Source organism: Spodoptera frugiperda, chromosome 4 (genome assembly GCF_023101765.2).
Source record: "Spodoptera frugiperda isolate SF20-4 chromosome 4, AGI-APGP_CSIRO_Sfru_2.0, whole genome shotgun sequence".
Taxonomy (NCBI): domain Eukaryota; kingdom Metazoa; phylum Arthropoda; class Insecta; order Lepidoptera; family Noctuidae; genus Spodoptera; species Spodoptera frugiperda.
Window position 1 is genome coordinate 6,808,449 of NC_064215.1, and position 5,717 is coordinate 6,814,165.

Genomic DNA, 5,717 nt, shown 5'->3' on the forward strand with positions numbered 1-5,717 from the left:
TTACGTTGTATATAAGTAAGCAATTAGATGACGCGATTACCGCATAATATAGTACAAGTAATTCTTAGATAACATAAAAAATATCAAGCCTTGTATTAATTTTTATCTGATGTTTATCTGATTAAATTGTTGTAGACGCCCCGGGGCAATTTCGGTCAGGTTTAAATGGGGTCTGATCACGCTTGTATTGGAAGATGCAAAAAGATCCTTAGATGCTAAAGAAACTTAGGCCAAAGGTTTTCGTATCGTTTTTACTTTGTGGGAGAGCCATGCTTCGGCACGAATAGGCCGGCTCGACCGGACTGATACTACGTCCTCACAGAAAATCGACGTGAAACAACGCTTGCGTTGTGTTTCATTGTGTTATTGAGGTTACCGGAGGCCCAATTATCCCCCTTTCCAATTTTCTCAATCCCCAATCCCCCAACAACCCTTAAATTCCTAACCCTCAAAAGGCCAGCACTTGTCGTGTGTACACCTTTAGTATTTCGGGTATGGATACCCGAAATACTAACGGCGGCGACGATTGCTGACCCTTAGGTGAGCCGTTTAGTATACCAGAAAAAAACTCATTACAAAAATGACATGAATTATTTACAATCATAATCAGGATTGTTTTGGCAAGTCATTGGACTAATTTTACACCATATTTTCCAATCTTGATAAATTTTTGTTAATGTCATACATTATTAGCTAAAGTCAACGCTAACGCTAATATTATCGTAATAATAGCTATCATGCGAGATATAATAAATAAAACGTGTTTACATAAACATTTTGTGTATGCTGTTTTTTTGAGAACTGCCCGACTAATTTCAAGTCACATCGGGGCCTTTAATCATTTGTTTCGTACTCAGTGACAAATATGTCTTTTTTGAGGGGGTAAAATCATCCAATTACTTCGCCTCGCCCAAGGAGGGAGCTCCTTGGGCTTGCCCAAGAGATAGTGTCAGACTCTTACTGACTAAAAAGCACGCCGTTCCTAATCCTGCTTTTCGAACCGGAGCCCCGGTACAAATATCCCTGAAACATCAATACGTAGTAACAAGAACAAAACTTACCTTTATTTATTTTGCAGAAGACCAATTACTTGCGGTAATTTGAAAACTTTAGGTCAATTAAAACAGGTATTATAACGTCGTTACTCTATTAGTAATAGTTCAATTCAAACAGAGTAATCAGATAACTATAATTGGCTTTGTTAAACAATATTTGTATATTTCGATTGGTTTACAATCGAACCTAGGTGATTTGAAATTGAATTATTTTATTATAATTGGAATTAATGTTTTACGTAGATTGCGGTTTCTAGTTCTACCAAAAGCAGAACTTATAAGACACTATGATACTTTTGAGTTGACACTGAGACCAGAGCATAGCATAGAGTAGTCGAGCTGCGGACTACCCAGCGAGTTTACTGGGGCTACAGAATTTGTTGAATGATTTTTTCAAAAATAAACGGAACTTACAAATATAAAAGTTGAATTTTCTGGCTACAAGTTGTATAGTTTTAATACCGTAATACCGTATAATAATTATTGTGTTGTATCTTCATATATACCCGATTAATATCAGAAAAAATATTACAATATGTGACTAAAGAAAGTAACATGGGCTTTCAACTTCTAAGAGGGGGATATACTTCTCAAACGGACCTGCAAGAATCTATCTATCTAAACGATGTAGACGAAACCAGATCACATATAGCACAAAATAGAGAAATAAATAGACCCTAATACTGTCGCTCAGTAACAACAGCGTTACATTTCGCATTTAATCCCGTTCTATTTAGAGGCATCCCTAATTGGACGGTTTTAACTCCATCAGACCCAAACACCGTGCATGTACCTACACTGTAAATTGCTAATTTAACTGCAGAACGTGTATTGAAAGTGGTGTACAGTCTATGCGTTTTGATGCGGATTATGCAGCGCTAATGCCTAATGGAATTCGTGGCGATTTTGAGGTGTAGTAGCCTCTTGATTAGGTGGCTAATTTTATTCAGAATTTGTTATATTAAATGGTGACTTTATCGTCGTTATAAGATTCCAGGTTTACTCATTGCTAAATATAAGCGTTTATCACAACAATATTATAAACGTGAAAGTTTGTTTGTTAGGATCTTTGTCCGTCCATCACGCTGAAACTATTGAACGGATTTTGATGAAATTAGCTATACAGACAGTGTATGAGCTGACTTCGATGATAGGATATTTTTATCCCAGAATCCGGCAAAGCTGTTGGCAGAAGTTGGTCAGCTATAATTCTTAGTTTTGTTCATCCCTCATCCATCTCTTTCTGATGATATGGTACAGAATAAACGACTCTGATGTACAATAATAATTAAAGTAAGTTTTTTGTATATCATAACATTGTTACTTATATTTAACTAAAATTTGCTCTTTATATATCGAATTCGCCGTACAATAAAAATACCTTAGACTACTGATACACCGGAGCTCCGGACTGCCTAGCGGGTTACCGGGGTTCCGGCTCAAAAAGCAGGAGGAGGAACGTGGTGGTCTCGCCTCGCCCATGACGGGAAAAGTCATTGGTTAATTTTTTCCCTTAAAAAATACTACTAACACAAAAACCCACTGATACTGATAATAAAGACCTTTTAAGCAATTTGCATGTAAAATTAAGCGGCAAACCACCAACTGACTTACAGTTTAACCCTACGATAAATTATTCGTTGTAATTCGTGGCTGTCTATATCAATCAGACAGAGAACCGTTCAGTTCTAATTGGGGTACAAATGTCCAGTCATTCCTCTTATTGGATGCCCCTTACTAATTTCACGGGTATAGTTCAAGATGTTCTAAATAGTTTTATCAAATGCTCCCCGGTATTTAGGTCGAATGGTCGCCTATCTATCAACGTACTCGGTCTCAGTGATAATGAAAGTATTGTCTAATTTATAGCCTGGCGTCTTGGATATTTTGATAAGTTTGTTTATGTGTCAGTTGGCTCGGTAGATGTTGGTGTATTTTGTTTCTTGACATTTTTTTTTTTAGCCAATGCACAATGAGTTAAAATGTAATTTAAAAAGAAATTAAATGACATACATATTGCAGAGATATACATTAATACACCTAGTTACAAGTAATAAGTACACAAATATTATTATGATACATAAATATGTTATTCACCATTTTTTCTTTTCTAAAAAAAATATATTGTGGCATTGGATTTCATAAATACAAATACCGTAATGATAATTTCCAATGAATATTCAGCACTCATATTTTATGTATATGCAAACAATCTAATAAATAGTCATGTAAATATTATAGTTGTCCAGAAATACAAATAATTTCCATATTTTTTTCTAGGAATATTTAGCGCAATATCAAGCAGTAATATTTACAACACAGTGAATCCATTTCATCTATACAGTTAGACAAAGGAACTAATACATTTTGTTCATTACTTACTTTTCGTCTAAAGAACTGAAGGCTTGTCAAAGATTTAAAAATAATTGAATTTAAAAACCTTTATCGGTCAAAAGATTTGATAGTTTGATTCGGAATTAAAATCAAAAAATGTACGTGATGTATGTACCTACTTTAACAGTTATGAGCTTTATACATTGGAGTAGCCAACCGATATTACCTTGACCAACTGATATCACCGATAAGAAACGCACTGATTCCTATTTTTTTTTTTGAGGGAGGAAAATCATTCAATGACTTCTCCCGCCTTGGGCGAGGCGAGAGGGAGTAACAAACTCTTATTGACTAAAAACTACCCCGTTCCTACTCCTACTTTTCGAGCCGGAGCCCCGGTAAACCTGCTAGGTAGTCCGCAGCTTTGGATCACTAAATACTACTAAGCGTTAAATATGTATTATGGGAAACAAACCAGTTTAATTATATATAGCACCCTTATAACAAGTTTCAGTTGTTGTTGTACTAATAAAAAATATTAGTTAGATTAATTAAACAAAAGAGTTTCAACTAGACTGTTTCCATTAGAACTACTGTAACAGGCACTTTAGAAATAAACTTTTAAAAGGGATTTGAAAATAGAATGTTTTGAATTTAAAATTCGTTCTAGAATATGAATCTGACGTTGTTTGGGCGAGCTAGCAGTAGTTTTGGAGTGAAAACGGGATTTTTAAACGCATACGAAGTCGGGGGTGGTATATTGGAAATTCTTCCCCTCGGTTAATACCAATCTATGGTGTAAGCCTCATAAGCTTCCGATAGAATGTTGTGATATAGCCCCACTGATCGTAAACGCTGTCTTGAAAATCGAATCCGAAGTAACCTACGTATGTGTGTCGAGACATTTTTGATTGGTTTCAGATTGAAGTGATTGGAAAATCTTATAACTTGATTGCTGGGACGAATGATATAAATTCATATATCAATATCATATTATTTGAATTCAGATTATAAGATCTACATATTGCAATTTCAATAGGTTTTAATCAGTAGATGAATGATTGAAACATGATTGTGTGTAATGTGTTATAAGTAGAGCATTGACCCTTGAGATCAAATAAGATCTTATTCCTATGGAAACCACTCCCATGCTGCCTCGCACCTTATACGGCATGCCATGCACTAAGAATTTTGAAATACATTTTTATCTTAGCATGAAACCATGAAACAAATACAATGTAATGTGATTGTGACACAAAAATAAATGCTCAAAAAGTGACACATTAAAATGTGCACAAATTACATTGGCATTAAAATGAGGGACATAAGTGTCACGCATTATGTTAAAGGAAAATCCAGTTATGACATCTCTTTGTATTTTCTTCTTGATCGTAGCCGAGATTCCTTAACGCGTTAACTGCCACATAGACCACCGATCAAGATTTGCCTTCAACAGTTTTCTGATGGCAGTTAAAGGCTTAAACAGTAACCGCCCTTGCAATAATTCAATCAACGAGCTTGATAAAATATATTTAGATAGTATACACGAATCAATAGTTTGTTACATTCAGCTCATACCAAACGTTTTACCTACCCGCATTTCGAAACGGACGGAACGTGTTAATTTTTTTTCACATTGGAATGCCTATGCACGGTTTTGGCCATCAAAATACGTTGAATTCAGATCGCATACCAATCGTGATTTCACCAACGTAAATATTTTATACATGCGTGGTTAAATCTAAGTTATTAAACGATCAATAAAATAAACTTGTTTAGTTTTCAATATAAAACTGGTGAAAATGTGGAAAATTCTGGGTTAGCCTAGAAGTGGTTAAGTATAAATATCGAGTTAGCTGCGTGTAACTTGGTTTTCGGTTTAAAACAATTGCTTGCTGTTTTAATTTCTACAGGCTCCAATGTCTTCGCCCTGTTAGATTACAGTTACAACACAGCAGACGAAAAACATTTTGTACTATCAGTGGCAGATGTCACAAAAAAAAACAGATGCCTTTTTTAATAAATAATACCAAAATGAAATGTAAAAATCTAATTTAATATTTTATTGAAGTTTGACATTAATCTCGTCTAGATAAAAATGATAAAAAGTATATATATTTTCAACTCTGAGTTCTAAGGAAGTAAAACAATAATGTTACTTCTATAACATTACAAAGAAAAGCTTCCTATCTCTGATATTCAGAAAAAAACAGAACTAAAACATAAATTCAGAAAGTTTTCCTAACCGTATCGCCGAAGTCGAGTATCAGAGTAAGTTAATACCTTTTTCTAAACAAACTTAAGACTCTTGTTTAACTTGGAAAATGT